The sequence below is a fragment of the Octopus bimaculoides genome, chromosome 8 (genome assembly GCF_046866305.1).
Source record: "Octopus bimaculoides isolate indiv1 chromosome 8, ASM4686630v1, whole genome shotgun sequence".
Taxonomy (NCBI): Eukaryota; Metazoa; Mollusca; class Cephalopoda; order Octopoda; family Octopodidae; genus Octopus; species Octopus bimaculoides.
Window position 1 is genome coordinate 48,775,342 of NC_142935.1, and position 20,531 is coordinate 48,795,872.

Here is a 20,531-nt window from a genome sequence, read left to right on the forward strand (position 1 = left end):
TGTTAATGATTTGGAAGCAAACAGAAGCACTTCAGAATTATTTAGATGTTACTATAAAAAAAAAAAAAAATAGAACAGTAAAAAGACATGCAGTAACTAATGTTTATAATAGTCATAACAGAAATGATGGTCTAAATTTTTAAGTGGTACCAATATCTTAATGCATCCAACTGCACTCTAGATGTTTTGAGTAACAACATTTTTTCCAGTCAGATAAGATATGGTGGAATAGATAATTGATTTGATTTGTTTGTAGATAAAGTAATCATCTGAAGGAATGAATAATCAGGCAATGGTACGATAATAAATTGCTAATTAAACACTTTAACAGTATCGTAGGTATTCACAGTAAATAATATTTTGAAGAAAGTTTGGAGTTATTTCAAGCCTGCAATTGAGTTACAAATAGACATTTGAGAAGAATGACTAATAAACTGAATTAGGATATTGTAGAAAAAAACCTATTTAGCAGGGCTAGAATTAGATATTTATCTATATTGTTCTACATATTCCAGAATAGTGGGAGATATATCATGGAGACGGTAGAGAAATTAGAAGGGTTATATTTTCTTTAGTGGAGGCACATGGCTTAATAGTTAAGATTGTGGCTTCAATTCCCAAACCAGGTGACATATTGCGATCTTAAGCAAACACTTCATCTCACATTGCTTCAATCCACTCAGTTGGCAAAAATGAGTAATCCTGCGATGGACTTGCGTCCCATCCAGTAGGGGAATATATTTACCATGGAAGCCAGGAAACTGGCCCTATGCGTCAGTGTGACTCAGGAAGGATCTACGTTTCCTTTAGTATTTATTTGCTAAGTATTATAAAAACTCTCCACACATGGTGAATTAGATGCAGTTTTGTCTTTATTGTAGAAATCTTTCTTCCTTCCTCATTTCTCTATTTCACTCACTTTCTCCGGCTGATATGTGTTCTCTCTTTCTAGTGATGTTGGTAGACTGCATAGCTTTCTCACATAAGCAAAGGTGGAAACTTTTAGATGACGAACAATGAATTCCTATGTATAAATATATATATATTTATATAAATATGTCCAACTTGCACAGAGTACAAATGACAAGGGTGAGCTGTTTCTGGGGGTTCGGCAATCAATAATAATGTTGGTAGATTTAGTCCATTACAAAATGCGGCTACATGGATGTATTTAACATAGGATGAGACGAGCCTCCTTCATTAGGGTAGAGAAGATCTCATATCTTAATGGTATAAATACTTGTATATTGAATAAGCTTATCTTCATATACCGCCGTTCAGGGAGTGAAAACAATGAAACAATCAAAATGCGAATATCGCAATTTGTGGATGACTTGCAGTGCAAAGAGATTTGCTACAGATCCAAGTTTACTGACAAAAAAATTTGAGATCAGCATACAAGAATGAAATATAATAATGATGTGAATGAATGCTTAGCAATTATAGTACCATTGTTCTACGTGCGAAGGGATTCAGTAACAGCGCTCAATAAAGGAGTGCATATCAGATTTAGAATTATAATTGTCCATTAAATTTTTTTTGGAAATTGATCTGAACTGGTTTATTGATTTAAACTATATATGGTTAGTGATTCAGTTTCTAAGGATTATACTAGGTTTGCTGAAAATCCTTTCAAGTTAACATGTAATCAATACAAATATTATTTCAGATATCCTGACAGATTTTTGACACAAATTTATCAAAGTACATCTGCTCTTTAAAACATAACAATATCAGAATCTATAAAATCATTCTGAAGATATTAAAACATGCCAAATCGTTTGATCTTTGTATTTTGAAAAAAAAAGAAATAAAAATTTGTTCTATAGGAATTCACCCGTTCAGTGCTAAAGTACTTTTGTCGCCATAAATCGAGATTTTTGCTGAAATATTTTAAAATGCCTAACGGCTAAATACTGAATGGCTGCTTCTCATGCTACAAATCACGATGTTTTTGTTGTTAACTTGCGTCGCATATTCAGCGGATTTTATTTCATGCATAAATATAAGATCAGTTGATTCAGTTTTTTATTGCATGAAGGTCAGTAAAATGTGAAACTCAAAGTCATAATTCGTGGAGTTTCATTTTAATATAAAAACAAAATTAAATATTGATGGTGTTCCAGCATAGCTACAGTACTCTAGCTGGAGCAAATAAAAGAATAAGAAAGTAAAAGAACACACACGTACGTACACACGTAAAATAATAAAATCGGTTGTCTGGTTTAGTATTTGGTGTCTGACGCGATTTTAGTTAAATCAATCCGTTTTGATAATGTAATGTTTCGAGTAATATTCTCTGATACACAAGTCTTTTTCCTAGAAATACTTTTCAATCAATTTCTCGGCCCTGGAACACTGAAAATCGAAAAATGTTGCTTATTCAAACACAGAAAAATATCTTTTAACCATTCATAAAAGGCGGATAGTTCAAGCTGGATATGGAAATGGAAGAAAGAGCAAATGCCAAGCGATATTTTGACAATTCAGTTTCATACGGAATCTATAGTGAGAAATATTGATGAAATAGGAGCGGGTATATATTCAACAAAAATATAAATGTTTATGACAGAGAGAAAAAAAACATACATATATAAACATAGGCATATACACATACACACATACGTATATGTCTAAACACACACACACACACAATGATTTTTCACTCAGAACAATAAAATCTGCGAATGACAGAAAAGGGAAATTAGTTCTCCACAACTGATAAGGTAAAAAATAAATCAGAAAAACGAATTGAGTAATTCGAATGAAATCATCTATTACGTAAAATGAAATTGACTCAGTCATTGCAAACATAACATCTATATATATGTTCATACGCACACACAACCACGCGCGCGCGCACACACATATATATAGCGAGAACTGCTTTTTGTATGTGTCTCCATTTTCTTCTTGAAGTGTCTCTCTGACTGATGCTATTATTAAGGCACTGATTTTTGGACTTGTAAAATAAACCGAAACGGTGTTCGTGAAAATAATAAAAATATAAAAACTGTTTGAGGTAAAATTCCGAAGGAGGAGAGAGGGAAAAACTGATTACTGCGGGAGGAAACGTCTTGTGGTGCAGGAGAAAAAACAAGTATAATATACCTAAATATCGAATGATAGTTCGCTTCACTAATAAGGATATTATTTGTCAGATAGTGTATGCTCGTATTGAGGGAGATATGATTGTGCCTTCGGCCTACTCTCATGAGTTCCCTAGATATGGCATCAAGGTAGGGCTGACCATCTATGCCGCTGCATATTGCACAGGACTTCTTCTTGCCAGAAGAATATTGAAAACGTTCAATTTGGACACCATCTATGATGGTTATACTGATGTAAGTGGAGAAGAGTATAATGTTGAGAACATTGAAGGGAAACCTAGAGCCTTCCTTGCATTTCTTGATGTTGAACTCAGCCTTACTACAACTGGTGCAAGAGTCCTTGGAGCAATAAAAGGTCCTGTTGATGATGGTGTGGAGAAACTTCACAATGTTAATCGCTTCCCAGGTTATGATGCTGAAAGTGAAGAATTTAAAGCTGAAGTACATAGGGATAATATTTTTGGCAAACATGTTGCAAATTATAGGTCTACACTTCAAGAAAAAGATGTAAAAACATACAAAAAGCAGTTCCTGCGTTATATTAAACTAGGCAGAACACCTGAATTAATTGGAAAGCTATATATATATATATATATATATATATATATATGTATGTATGTATGTATGTATTTATATACACATATACACAAGCAATATTATAATTAATACGGTAAAACAATTAAAGCTGGCAAAATATATACCTAATTCAAGATACACACACACACGTATGTAATTCATGAATGTAAATATGTAGGTATTATGTGTGTATGTATCTATCGATACATACATACATACATGCATATATACATACATACATACATACATACATACAAGCGTATATATATATATATATATATATATATACACACATATATAGCGAGATAGCTATACAAGTATACAAAGAAAGGGGGAGTGTGATACAGGTATCTTATTTTTATTTTCTCATTTTTTCCAAGAAGCTTCAAATATATGATCATATTTTTCTTTATTTTCGGGACGATTCTTGTTTTGAAAATGAAATATATTTAATACCCAAGAATGCTAACAAATGGTTATGAAGCAATGAGAAAAAAATCTTTGAATTTTTATTTTTTATTTTTCTTCACACTATTTCTTGTTTTCTTGATATTTCTCTCGTTCACTAATGGAAAGACTAAGGTCTGAAACGTTAAGATACTTAATAATACTGTTATAGTGTTAGGTTGATATCCCGTTTGTTAAATCTTGTTCATGAGTTATCCATTTTAATTGTGCATTATATTTGCACTATATATATATATATTTGTGCGTGTTTACGTATGTAGATTGATCAATGAATATGTTTATACATAATTTTTTTAATCGAAAGAAAACTGTAGAAAAGTGTCTAAATTGTTATTTAGATTAGAGCTACATTCGCTTGCGAAGACAAGAAACTGGGTTCAGCCTTCGATAGCTGCGTAACTAACAAATGGTTACCTAGTAGATTTTTGACTAAATAAAGAGCTGTACCAATTAACATAATGGCTTACAAAGATTCCTCAGTTGGTTAAGAAAGCTTAAAAATCAATATAAAGTGTCTGTCTTGTACACATTTAATGTTTTTAAAAAATTCGTTTTTAAAGCTAAATCAAAAAATATTACATGGTTCTGAAAATTTTGACTAAAAAATATACATATGCTCTAAAATGAAAGAATACACAAATTGTTATTAACAAGCTTTCAATTTTAACGAAACACATCTTTAATATATAGTACAAAGGAATTTTTCTTGAAACTTCGTTTTTTAATGCTATTTCTGCTTACTTAAACAGATGTGTAATAATGAAATTTTGACGTAAACAAGAAAAAGTGCATTTTTTTTAATGAATCCAAGGAATAATAATAATAATAGGAACATAGCCACAGTAAAATGCCATCGGAAATCTTCAATAAACGATTGATTTGAAGATTTTATTTTTGTTTCAAATGTTTTATTAGGGACATTAAGTAAAACGTGGTTTCTTCATATATGTGTAATACTATTTTTATAGATTGTATTAGCGTTCATTGCTGAGCATGAGGTATGTGGACCGCACAGAGCAGTCATTTTATATACAAATGAATTCCTAATACGGAAGGTATGTTACATTTGAGGTAGGAGCAGTAGCCAACTTGGCTGCCGCACAGGGCGGTCAAGGCCCACGCAACATCTGTGTTGTTATTGCATGTCTTTGATGAAGACACTTTATCTCACTTTGCTCCTGTCACTTCAACTGGCAAAAATAGTTGTACCTGTATTTCAAAGGGTCAGCCCTGTAACATTCTGTGTCACCTTGAATTTCCTTGAGAACTGCGTTAAGAGTATGCATGTCTATGATGTGCTCAGTTACTTGCTTATTAAGTTAATTTCACGAACGGGCTGTTCTGTTGATCGGATCAACTGGAACCCTCGTCGTCATAACCAACGGGGTAATAATATGACAGTCAAAAGTGTACGTGGTCAGGCCCTAGGACCTCTGTGCCAACATTCTAGGACAGAAAATGTGCTTGCAAGCGAGAAACACTGAGACGGAGAGATGACACAAAAGACAAACGGGGTATTTAGTGTAGTGCACGGTTGCAGCACGAGCTCGCAGTATATAGCAAGGTGTGGTGGTTGTGTCTGAGGCCCTCGCACGTCAACTATTAGGAATCGCAAACTCATTTATTTACATATGCAATTTCTGTGTTACTGATATTCTTTTGCCAGCCAAAATTATTATGCTTACTCTTCTACATTTCCATGCAATTTCTTTAGCACTTTCGATTATTTTTAAAATATGAAATTTGTGCAACAAAATAAATTACAAGGAAACATTCTCAGCACTTAAAAGAAAGAAAAAAAATTATTTGCTTCTTTTAATAATTAAATTAGCTGGTGCTAAGCAATCTTTGAATTTAGTCTAAAACAAAGTTTCAACGAAAACATCGAAGAAAGACTTGCCACATTTCAAATGATTGAAAAAAAATATCTTTTCATAACTTGAATTAATAAGCGGTGAGAAAAAAGAATCATCAACAGCGATTTAACAGATATATTGAAGTTTTACTTCAAGTTTTATGTTTTGTAAATACACTTAAGAAATTTATCCCCTCTTCTTGTTTGCAGAATTGTTCGTTTAGTCCAGGTGTGTAAAACAAATTGTATTATGTCATCATATTAAAGATGTTGATGTATTTGCATACATGCACACAACTACACATGGAGTCTGCTCTCAGTAAATCAGTAAACCATTTTCATGGAACAAGTGAGTTTTATGTGAATGCATGGGTGAAACAAAATATAGTTTACTGTTCCCTTAAGGTATGATCAACAAAGGAGTACTCCACTCAGTGAGAGATGAATATTTTGCAAATAGAACAAACCATCCCAGAGCCAGAAATTGGTCGTAGACACAAGGCAGTTATAAAAATTTCCTTAAACATGTATCTCAATGGCAAGTAACTATTAGTAGCTCTTATTTTAATATAGTGTACATTAATGCTATTCTATAAAGGTTTCCTATCTTGTCGTTGAAAGCTCAAAATGGGGAGTAATTAACAGTCGACAACTGAGGAGGAGTTAGAATTCTTTTGGTATTTTATTCCGTACTTGAATATCATTAAGTGTTTACGTATTTTTCACTTGTTGATGATGTCCTGCACTTGATGTATGTATATATATATATATATATATCCCACCCTCTTATTAGATTATATTGTTAAGACCCTTTATCATCTAGAGCTCATTAGTAACGTTATGTAACTTTCTTTCGTCAAATGTGTCTTGGAGCATAAATATGTCATTAGCTTATCCCCTTACCGCCTGGATTATCGTTTCAACTAGGACATGCGATATTATAACATTTGTTGGGCCTGCTGCCGAGGTTCTTTGCCTCCTTCCGTTATTTTCCTCCTTCTTAGTCGCTGATTTCCTTTCGTTCTGCGACTCAAGTATTTAAATTATAACTATCTCCTCCGATTCATTAGTTTTACTAACTTATTAAATGATTGTTTTCTTACTATTTTAGTGTACAACCTGGTCATATTATTAAGTCTTTAATTCCAATTAATTGTGTATACACTGTTTGTTTATGACAGAAATGGAATGTTCATGAAATGAAGCAGGTTCAGGAATAGTTGTATAAAATGAAACCGGTTGATTATATTCTATAAACATCCCGTTTTTATCATGAATTATCATAAAAATTTCAATGCACTTTCTACTCTAAATTCTTTCTCTTATCTTAACGCCCTCTTTCTGTCTGTGTCTCTGTGTATCCGTCTGTTTCCCTCCCTTTCTCTTTCTGTGTGTGTGTGTGTGTGTGTGTGTGTGTGTGTGTGTGTGTGTGTGTGTGTGTGTGTGTGTATGTATGTGTATGTGTAACGTAATGTCTGATTATTACTCGTGGGAGAATGGGGACTGAATGTGTAAACAACGTATAGATAATCTTTTAATAGCTTAACTTGCTATAACAGTCACTGAAGTTCTTACAGATCTATGACAATCGCTTGTCAAACTAACATGTGACTTGTAAATGAATCTCTAGGCCCTTAAATCACTCCTGTGTGTGTGTGTGTATGTGTGTGTGTGTGTGTGTACATACATACATACATACATACATACATACATACATAAATAGAGAAAGAGAGAGGATATCTTTTTATCAGCTATGATTGCCCTGAGTTCTCCAACTGTTTACAAAAGCAAACTTACCTATATGTACGCATGTGTATGCGTGTATATTTGTATGCATATATGTATGTATGTACTTGTATGTATATACATACATACATATGTGACATTTTGAACAAAAAGAATAGTAAAAAATACGACAAAAAAATGTTTTAGAACAGTAAATATAAAGTTAGGTATTAAAGATAATTTACCGATATTCTCTTAATCTCATTTTGATCATTTTATCATGCACGATTTTGCTCACTTTATCTCCCTACTCTTCCTTTCTCTCCAAAACTACACACAAGCAATCACCCTCTCTCTCCCTCACTCTCACTCACAGATACACTTCCCTTCTCTTTCTTTCTCTTTTATCATCTGTTAATCTATTTTAGTTCCATCTGTTCTGTTTTTCTCTCTGACATATTTCAGTCTCTATCGATCTTAATGAATCACTTACACATTTCTTTTCTTTTTTTTTTTTTTTATTAGTCTCTAAAATTTACTATCTCTCTCTCGAATTCAACATTCCACTCCATTAAAGTCGCTATCTATTAAATTTAATGGCTCAAATTCCTTCTTCTCTACTTGTACTTCTGTATATCACCCTCTCGTTTGCTATCTCTTTCTGTTACTCTCTTCTCCATCTTTGGCTCTGAGTTTTTCTTCTTTTCTCTTATATCCTGTCGATCACAAACTCTCTCCCCATTATAGCTTTGTGCTGCGTGCGTGTTTCTTTTCTCTCTCCTTGTTTAGCTAATCTCTTATTCTCTGTTTCTTTCCGTCTATATATCTCTTGTCCTCTTTTACTGTCTTTCCTACTTGTTGCTCGTCTCTCTATAAGTCCCCGGATTTTCCTCTCTATAACTCTCCTACTTGCATCCCCCTCACTGGTTCTCTTACTACTTTCCATCTCTAACGTCGCCAACAGTCAGACGAAGACAAGATGCAACAGGTTTCTTAAATCCGAGACACTTGATTCCAGAACTTTTTATCATTCTTCTTGTAATACTGCCTTCAGACTTTAAACGCTTAAATTGCCTGCGACACATACGCGCGCGCTCACGCTCACAAATACTCACACGCATACACGCGCGCGTACGCACATACACATACAAATACACAAACACACACACACGAGGAGCAATCCGAGCATGGATTAGTTGAAGAGATGCACATAGTTTCAGGATGTTGCATAATCTACTTAGAAGATAGATTGAACTTTAAGTAATTTTTGGTTTTTCTGGCAGAAAGAGAGTAGTTTCGAAGAGTTCACCAAATTCTTCATTGTGGAGAGATTTCTGGATTTTGAACAGATATATGTTAAATGAGTTTCATTCAAAATCATCCTCTGTCGCCATCCATTTCTTTGTTTTCTTTTCTTTCTCCCCCTCTTTCTTTCTCCCCCTCTTTCTTTCTCCCCTCTTTCTTTCTCTCCCCCTTTCTTTCTTTCTTTCTTTCTTTCTTTCTTTATTTCTTTCTCTCCATCTTTCTTTCTTTCTTTCCTTATTTTCCCTCCCGCTTTCTTTCTTTCATCCTTTTCCTCTCCTCTTTCTTTCTTTCTTTCTTTTTCTCCCTCTTTTTCTTTCTTTCTTTCTTTATTTCACATAGACACATACACACACGCACTCATTCATAGACAATATATGTGCATAACCATGTGATCTTCGGTTCAATCTCACTGTGAAGCACCAGGAGCAAATGTTTTACTATAGCCCAAGGCCGACTAAAGCCTTGGTTGTTGATTTGATCGACAAAAACTGAAAGAAGCTGTCGTATGGATGTATCTATGCGCGCGTATCTTTGTGTTTGTATTGTCTTTTCCCCTACCACCGCTGAGCAACCAGTGTTGGTTTGTCTACATTCCTGTAACTTACTGGTTCGGCAAGAAAAGATAACGCTAGAATAAGTATCAAGCAGGAAAAAATAAATAAGCAGTGGGGAAAATTTGTTTAACTCAACACAGGAAGACAGTACCCCAGCATGGAGGCATTCTTATGGCTGAAACAAGTGAAAAACGCATAAGATAGCATATATATTATGATGTATGCAGCTGTATGTTAAAAACTGTATATATTGTCACCGGTATGGATGTATGTTTAAAAATCTGTCGCAACCATATGGTCTCTCATTCGTCTCTACCGCACACTAATTCGCTGAAGTGTTTCCATTAAAGTGTATCGATAACTCATAAGCTGCGAATGGGATTTGATTGACAGAAAATATGCAAAGAGCAGTCGTGTACACGCAGGCACACACAAAAGCATAAACATATTAAAAAGCTACTGTCTGTCGGCGAATGAGGCATATAATACTGAATACAGCACGTGGAATATATAGTCAACTCAAACTGAATCTCTTTCTGGAAAATTAAGTTTCATGCCATGGCAATCGTCTAGCGAGAACTGCAATTACTAGGTATTTATTTTCTTTCTTATTCATCGGCATGGCTTTGGCTAATTATCAATGCGTTTATTATTCGTGCTTATTTGTCAATCAAACGGGTATTTTTTCTTCGGTTCTTTTGGTTTATTTCCTGTTTTCAAATTTTCTTGGTTTTGTCATTATGTAAAACGTTATTTGTCGTTCTGCTATCACAAAGTGTTTTCTGTCTTTGGTTCGACGAGCACATTTCCTTTTTCCCAACACACTTATACTACAATTGTTGATTAACTTTCTAATATATTGATTTGAAAAGATTTATTTGTTTTATTTGTTTCCTTTTATCGGTTCATTGTCATCCTGTTTTTGTCAAAGGTGGCCATTTAATTTTTCATGGTCTAGTAGTTTGTTGGATTTGGCTCGGAATCTAGGAATTTAATTATATATATGCTTACATAGATACGTGCGCACATACATGCATACATACATACATACATACATACATACACACATATGTATATGTGTGTGTATGTATATATTATATATACTTATACTAATGCTTGTGTATATACTTGTCTTAGTGTATGCATGTATATGCATGGATGTATATATGTATATAAATGCATACCGTATATACATATGCATTTAGCTATCTAGTTGTATATAAACACACACACGCACGCATACATAGATACATAGGCACATAAACACAAACACAAAAACACATATAAACATTTATATTCACGTGTTCTATATTTATATATACATATGTGTAGCGATTTGTATATTCGGTTTGAAATATCTGTCTTGAGTTCGGGTCCTGTTAATGTATGATGTACCCACTTTCGTGTTACTAAATCGTTTGTGGTGATCGAGAAACAAAAATCATCCAATTTCGTACATGAATGAAATAAATACTATGAACAATATGACCTCTGAGGATGTAGAAAAAATATATGGGAACTGATATATACTTATATGTTACACGTAGGCTTAAATGAATACGAAATGACACATTTGGTGATTAGAGGCTTATAATATAAAAAGTAACAGAACGTTTCAATGAAACAGCCTACTTTAGAAGATGATAATGTTGGAATGGTACAAGTTATAAAACCATAATAGCTAAAGCATAGTCCAGGAGAAAATAGAAGAAAAGTAAGAATAAGAAACAAATTGTGAAAGTTAGAAGAGAAACTGAAAGTAAAAGATGATTCTGTAGCCAGCGACATTAAGATCTGAGGCACGACGTACGAAGGAGCGCAAAAATCTCTCAGTGTGAATCAGTACATCGGTAGGGAAAAGTAGAGGGTAGCAATGTACTCGACCTTAAGGATACGGAAAGCTAATTTGGAATTGTTTCGAAGCAGTATTGCTGGATGAAAGGAATATACGTGCAGACATGACTATCTAAAGCAGATGTAAAAAGACTGACCAGCTTATAACGTGGATAACTGTACAGTCAAACGGATGACCGAAGATATGAAGGGCGGAAAGTAACTGGATGAATTAGGAAAGGTGACTAAGATTCTGAAAATATTTGAAGCAGAAGCACTAGTAACTAGCAGAGCCAATCAAGTGGTACATTCATAATAATTGGCATAAAAGTATCATTAGATAGAGTAGCATGGTTCACAATGATGCACTGGAATAGAGAAAGTGTACAGGTATCAACTGATGAACCATGTTATGAAGATAAGCGGAAGAGTTAGCACAGCTGAGAAAAGAATTAGGTTACACGGAATACAATTCGAGTTTGCGCCAGACCGAGTACCACCGATGTTTTCTTCCTAATCAGCCAGCTACGGAAAGGTTCAGTAAGGTTCAAGCTTCATGACCTAGCATTCGGTAACCTCGAGAAGGTTTTCAACAGAGTTAACAATCTAGTGATTGTTAAGACATTAAGTGTAGAGGAATGTCTATGAGAAACGCGCAATGTATATGCAGGGGTATTATCGGCAAGGCTATAAGAAGCAAGAAACTCAGTAGAAATTTTATATGGTTTGTGGTCATCACGGTTTGTTTCTTAGCCTCTTCTGATTATCATTGCTCTTTCCAGATCATGAAAAATTAATAAAAGAATTGCTAAATACGGAATCAAGAAGTAAGACAAGCAAACACTAAAGTCGTACAATTCTTTACTGCTTTCTGGGAAGTGGCCATCTGGATACTCATGAAATATATGGATAGGAATTATATTCTTTGTAGCCAATGTACTATTTGCAGAATTAAAGGATTTCGGTGATTACATAGTCGGCTAACAGAAGTAAAAACTTCCTACGCACAAGAGAAGAGAAAACTATGAACTGCATTCATCTGAACCACTTTTACTCTTTCACACTTTTCTACTTTTCTTCTATAGATTTCTTCTGAGGAAGGACTCGCGTCTAAAACGTTAAGGCTATCTCCCTTCCATATTTAAGCGTTAAACTAATGTATTATTTATGAACATTTTTCTCTTCTGTATTTTTGTTTTTTTCATTGTCCATTGCCTTCACAATTCTTTCAAATGCCCGGAATACTTCCCCAGAAGTAACTGATTGGTTTCATAAATGTACATGAACTAATTAGAAGAAAATGTGAGTGTTCTGAAAGCACACCATTTAGGGTAAGAATCAAGAGCTATAATTACGATTTATAATAAGATGAACTCCCTTCCTCGCATCTCTCTCTCTCTCTCTCTCTCGTTCAGTAAATTGAAGTCTGCACGAGACTTGTGTAAAGAATGTAGTGTTGCAAGGCGATGTTACTTCTGCTTCAAATGTGGAGTGGGTATGAATGTTCTAAAGGAATTAGGCAAGAATATTTCGAAGGATGTGCATTGTTAGTGTGCATGAACGACAGAGCATGAACTAAAAAAAAATTTGAGTATAAGAGAAATCAGCTGTAGTGTTCTGGAACAAACATGGGATGTGCATGAGAAATAGCATTCGAGATTGGAAGCACCAAATAATCCAAGTGCAAAGCATTTGTAGAGAAGGAAAAACTTAAAAGAAATGGCTAGCAGAAACGAGGATACTGAAGTTCAAAAAGAAGTCTACAGCAGACATGGAAGAACAGATATAAAATTATGTATATACACACACTCACACTCTCACATAAATATATGTTTATATGTGTATGGACGTACGTGTGTTTGTGTAGATATATATGTTTGTATGTGTCTTTTTTAATATATACGTATACTTTACTATACAGGCGCGCATATGTATGCACACACTGAAAGATAGATAAGTAGACAGACAGATAGATAGATAGAAAGGTAGATAGGTTGATAGCGAGAAAGGTAGATAAATAGATAGAATGACAGATAGGTATGTCGGCAGATGAATAAATATACAATATATACGCCTATATGCATGTGCATTTATATATTTAAATATATGTAAATATACATGTATATATACATGCATATATATATATATATATATATATATATATATATATATATATATATATATATATATATATATATATATATATGTATGTACACACACATACATATACACATTTACGTATGACTGTATATACACGAACATATAAGTATTTCCAGATAAAGTATAATTACGGCTATGAATAAATAAGTGCGTTTATATATACATATAAATGCGATTATGAGTGTGTGGGTGTATGTGTTGTGTTATATTTAACTAAATACTAAAAGTGATTGATTCCAAAGATTTAAAATCTCTTATTAAATCACTCTTCAGAAGAGCATGCTGAAATCACTCAACCAGACATTACTTTACGTTCAAAATCCATTGAAGGAATCTACCTTTAAAAAGCAAGCTTTTTATTAAGAAACTAATAAATTATATGGCACAGATTAAGCAGTCTATACGCTAATAACTAGTACCATTTCTCAATTTAACAACACACAATTTATTATATTAATGAAATGCACTCAAAAGCACGAACTTCATAGAAAAGCTCATTCAGTATTGTATATTAAACGAATGAATATAACACTTGAATGTGTATGCATGTAAACATACATACATATTCATATATATAAACATATATATATTTATATGTATGTATGTATGCGTATATATATATATATATACATATATATATATATGAATATATATATATATATATATCTGTGAACATTTTGAGTCTATGTGTGTGTGTGTGTGTTTATGTGAATGAACTTACATGAATCAAAATAGAGTACTCAAAGCAATTGTAGAGTGAATTGTATGTATTCAAAACCTTCTTGTATAATTTTAAAATACGTTACGCAGAATTTAGTTTGACAGGTATTGAGCCATGCAATAAGCGGACAGTATAATAGTTTTTCATTCTCAGAGAGACAGGCTCATATGTGATATATTCACTCATGCTCTAAGTAATGCAAGAGATGCAACTCAGTGGACAACAAGTAGGCCTGAACTGTTTAGATTTGTTATTATTTTATATTAACACGGAGGTTTGTACCTTTTACTATACCAACTATATAGCAACGGAAGAAATAAAGAAATTTCAAAGGTAATTAAAGAATATCGTAGAAGAAAGATTGACATTTGTATAAACTGGTGTGAGAAACTGATGTAATTTATATAAATTAATGTGATGAATCAAATAAAAAACAAAATAACGTATATATAATAGGTCAACAAAGAAGTGTCCTAAGTTTAATTATGATACGAATTTCCGGAATTTAAGAATTGAAGTATAGTCAAGTCAGAAGCATATGGAGTAAAGAAAGTAAAGAAAATGAATGTTTACGAGGGGAGATAAATGTTTATCTCGATAAACTCTAAATTTTCAAAATTTATGCGGGAATTTGTCGGTGAGGAGACATTTCTCAAAAATTCAGATCTTGTGTTTAAAGAAATTTTAAATAATTTTGCTAAACAACCCTTTTTGTCAGAGCATAAAGTCTGAATTTTTGTGCCATTTATATAGTGTTGCTTCATTCTGGGACCTTCCATTAGATAGCGCAATTAATGTTGTACACATTAAGCACTTGATATAAATTGATAAAACAATTTTGTGTTGTTTTCAGCAAACAGGAGATTTGCTATTGATGAGTAAAACCTTAACTTTAATGTTTTTGTAATATGATTTTTTGTATTAGTTTATAATTAATATGCAATGATTTCTGTTCAAGATATACATTTTATGTGAGGCTTGATTATTTATAATTGGCGTATTATTTCATGTATTTAATACATGGTATTTGTCTTTTTATTGCTCTGAGGTTGGTCTTTTAGGTGGTTTGTAAAACAGTAGCTACATTTCTCTATCTAACATTTCGTTTGTGGAAGAGAGCTTATATGCTTTTCTAATCTGAGATTTCACAACTGATATTTTGTATCTGTGCGAACATTATATATATATATATATATATATATATATATATATATATATATATATATATATTCCGTCTACCAAATCCACTCACAAGTTTTTGGTCAGCCCAATGCTATAGTAGAAGATAGTTGCTCAAGGTGCCATGCAGTGGGAATGAACCTGCAACCATGTGGTTGGAAAGTAAACTTCTTACCACACAGCCACACACTTTCTCAGAAGGAATAGTACACAAACCTTTATTCAGAAAGTGACTTTGTACTTTTCGCAAGCTAATCTTGTAGAATTACGTTGTTTAATTCAAATGTATTTTTTTTTAAACCCATTTCTGTTTTTCTCCAATATTCATGCTTAAAGATGTTCATATGACATGTTTTACATTTGTTACTTTGTTGACATCAATCATGATATCATCATTCTATTCCTAAAAACTAATTAATGAAATAAATAAATATATTATTTTCTGTCTTCATGAATTTAAAAATAAATATCTGCAGAAATAAACTTGTTATATTTCGGGATAGTAACTCTATTTATTTGTTTGTTTATTTGGATTTATTTTTTGCCAAATAAACAGACATAGGAGTGGCTGTGTGGTAAGTAGTTTGCTTACCAACGACATGGTTCTGGGTTCAGTCCCACTGCGTAGCACCAGGGGCAATTGTCTTCTATTATAGCCTCGGGCCGACCAAAGCCTTGTGAGTGGATTTGGTAGACGGAAACTGAAAAGAAGCCTGTCGTATATATATATATGTATGTGTGTATATGTTTGTGTGTCTGTGTTTGTCCCCCCACCCAACATCGCTTAACAACCGATGCTGGTGTGTTTACGTCCCCGTAACTTAGCAATTTGGCGAAAAAGACTGATAAAATGAGTACTAGGCTTCCAAAGAATAAGTCCTGGGGTCGATTTGCTCGACTAAAGGCGGTGCTCCAACATGGCCGCAGTCAAATGGCTGAAACAAGCAAAAGAGACCCACTATAAATTCCTTCTTATTTTTGTGTCCTTTGTCTTAAATCCTTCACACATCCTGTGACCTCGTCAGTGACTCTCCATCCTTCCATTCCCCCATGTCTCTATATTGTTTAAGATCGGGGATTCACAGCTATTTTTTCACCTATGGACCCTTTTGATTACTATTCTATTCTAGTGGACCCGCATAACCATTAGATTTTTAAAAACTAGCTTTGTAGATACTTCTTTCGACCTTCTTGCTTTGTTTTACACACATTTAACTTGAATAGGTTGAGCTATATAAAATATTAGAGAAAGAAGCCTAGCTGCTTCTTGCATTATGTATAAATAAATAAATGCGCCCTTTTAAAGCCTAGCCAGGCTCATGGGCCCGGTTTCCCGGTTTCAATGGCGTATGTACTCCCCAACTGGATGGGACGCCAGTCCATCCCAGAGTTACTCATTTTTGCCAGCTGAGTGAACTGGAGCAACATGAAATGAAGTGTCTTGCTCAAGAACACAACGCATCACCCGGTCCAGGAATCGAAGCCACAATCTTACGATCACGATGCTATACCCTAACCACTAAGCCACGCGCCTCCACTCTTGCATCGTGTACCAATGCATATATCTAAAGCAACATATTTTCAGGGGCCCTGAGAATATCCTTATGAATCCCTAATTTACTATTTTGTTGTGTAGACACCACAAAACCCTCAGCCGACATATAACCAAAGGGAATTTTGTTCATGTCCATCGTATTTTTACAGGATTTATCTAAAACAACCTTCCTTTATACATTATTTACATTATTTACATTTGACGGATATTTGTCCTCATCTTGTTTGTTGTTAGCACAATGTTTCAGCTGATATACCTTCATCTTAGGAAAATTTTGAACCTGGGTTCTCATTCCTAAGGTATTTTCTCGATGTTTTTATTATTATTATTATTATTATTATTATTATTATTATTATTATTATTATTATTATTATTATTATTATTATTATTGTTGATGTTGTTGTTGTTGTTGTTGTTATTATTATTATTCAGTAGTTTTATTTTTATAACGTGCTTTCACTTCACTACCGAGCGCAGCACTGTGTGCCTTGGGTATGTGCTGTGGTTTGCTGTGATGCTCTTATGGTTACTGTATTGAAAGTGTTTTATTATTATTATTATTATTATTATTATTATTATTATTGTTATTGTTATTATTATTATTATTCAGGTCACTGCCTGGAATCGAACTCGGAATTTTGGGGTTAGTAGCCCGCACTTTTAACCACTGCGCCGTATACCTGTGGGCATATGTTAGATAAAGACCCCCTTCGGTCATGATTGACCATGGGATTGCACCTAGAAAATTACCCTCTGAGGCACAAGTCCAAGCAAGTTTGTTTTGTGGAAAACCAGCCACCACTCCTGCATAAAAACCTTCCCTCTCCCTGCTACCGATGCTATCCAAGGGAAAGGCAAGGGCTGATACAACTTGGCACCAGTGACATTGCAACTCATTTGTACAGCTAAATGAACTCAGCAACATGAAGTAAAGTGCCTCACTCCAGAACACAACACAAAGCCCACTCCAGGTATCTAGCTCACTTTCATTTATGTAAAGATGGTTGTTGTTGTTGGCACTCCGTCGCTTACGACGTCGAGGATTCCAGTTGATCCGATCAACGGAACAGCCTGCTCGTGAAATTAACTTGCAAGTGGCTGAGCACTCCACAGACACGTGCACCCTTAACGTAGTTCTCCGGGATATTCAGCGTGACACAGTGTGACAAGGCTGACCCTTTGAATTACAGGCACAACTGAAACAGGAAGTAAGAGAGAGAGAAAGTTGTGGTGAAAGAGTACAGCAGGGTTCGCTACCATCCCCTGCCGGAACCTCGTGGAGCTTTAGGTGTTTTCGCTCAATAAACACTCACAACGCCCGGTCTGGAAATCGAAACCGCGATCCTATGACCACGAGTCCGCTGCCCTAACCACGGGGCCATTACACATCCACTGTAAAGATAGTAATAAGATGTGAAAGATATTTCACTACTATTTTTAATTAGTCATGCAATCATCAAGAAAATCTCTTAGCTGAAATAGATGCATGAGTTTTCAGGTAATTCTTGATGTAATCTGAGGAGTTCAGGTATTTGCAGTTAGGCTTGAATCATATAATTTACATTCATTGCATGTCTAAGTGGTTACACAGTTTTAGAGTTTTGATTTTTGTGTGATGTATGTGTATGTAGCACTAATGTAGCAGTCATGCAATCAAAGGAATTCCAGCTATGACCAGCCCATTTATTTTTCAGATATAAGGGATTGCATAACGTAATATAGTCTACATTTCAAAGTAAAGATATAGGTGTGATTTGATGAAATTTGGTTGCTACTTCAAGCACTCATGCAGCAATGTAGAATCTCCTCATATAGGATTCCATAGGTGCTCCCTCATTACCTCAAGATGATGATAGTATTCATGGTAGTTTATACATACATACATACATACATACATACACACACACACACACACACACACACACACACACACACACACACACACACACACACACACACACATATATAATACAGAATGGGACAAGAACGCAAGACATCCAGACAGTTAGGTGATACAAGAAAAGACAACAAAACATCCAGATAGACGATACAAAGAAAACGAGGACAGGTCATTCAGAGTTTTCTTTCCTCAGTCGAGATCCAGATTATCCTTGCAATTTCGGCTAGTTATTCTCGATATTGCTCCAATCTGGTCAGCCCTGAGGAAAAACTAAGCTAAGAGCATTAGATTCCTTGGAAGAAAGCAGCGAATGTATACAAAAACAAGGACAGAAAAAAAAAACGAACAATGTTACCCAAATACACTAAAAATAATAACGGGACATAACAACAGATGTCTTTCGACTAAGGACGAATTAAATTAAGCTGGCGTGTGTGGAAATGAAGCCTTTCGGCAGGGATACAATATTTCACAGGCACAGGGAGGAATTACGATGTTGCACGCACAACGGCCGGCCAAGAAAGGATGATCAGGCTTGGCCGAACGCCGGTCACTATATATATATATATATATTGAAGAAAAGTAACAACAATTTAATAGGTTATAGCAGTACGTACGTTTCGTACAAAATAAATGAAGTTTGTACGAAACGTACGTACTGCTATAACCTATTGAATTTTTGTTGCTTTTCTTCAAATTTTATTCACCAAATCTCTTGATTTTGTTTTTGTTTTTTACCCTACCAAATTCTGGTGCCTCAAACATTTTAAGTACCACATTTAATCTTTTGATTAAATCTACATTATTGTATATATATATATATATATATATATATATATATATATATATATATATATATATATATATATATATATATATATATATATATATATATATATATATATATATATATATATATATATATATATATATATATACATATATATATATATATATATATATATATACATATATATATATATATATATATATATATATATATATATATATATATATATATATATATATATATATATATATATATATATATATATATATATATATATGTATATATATATACCTTACTGCAACAAAGAGATGAATGGTAGCATTTGAAATCATTAACCTAAAAATGTTAGTCTGGCATCTCCATACCACATCACCTTCCACAGTCTATTATATAATTTAAAGACATATGGATTATACAAGCTGCGGTAAAAGCCCTGCTGTATTTGTTCTGACAGATGATATAATTCATGGACAACATGGCAAGCCTGTGTAGGTCAGGTGTTGTATTATCAATGCAAACAACCGTGATAAGGTTAAAACAGTGTTTCAAGTAATATGTAAAGTGTTCTGTCTGCTCAGATAATCTACGATACATCTGATTGGCTGCTCAGTGGGATGGATAAATAGTCCAAAACTATAGATAGTCTATGTGTGTGCTTGTATGAGTAAGGCCTTGTGTGAGTCGTTGTGTACGTGTGAGCATGTATGTGAATGTGTGGTTTTGTATGCATGCATGTACATGCTTATGTATGGAAGTGTTTGTATTATATACATTTAAGGGGAGAAAGACATCAAATATAT

The 20,531-nt window shown here is 33.8% G+C and overlaps 1 pseudogene; it reads left to right on the plus strand.

Moving 5' to 3' along the window:
* The first annotated feature begins 2,989 nt into the window (after positions 1-2,989).
* On the plus strand, positions 2,990-3,689 carry LOC106870249 (large ribosomal subunit protein uL18 pseudogene; annotated as a pseudogene).
* Positions 3,690-20,531: the final 16,842 nt, after the last annotated feature.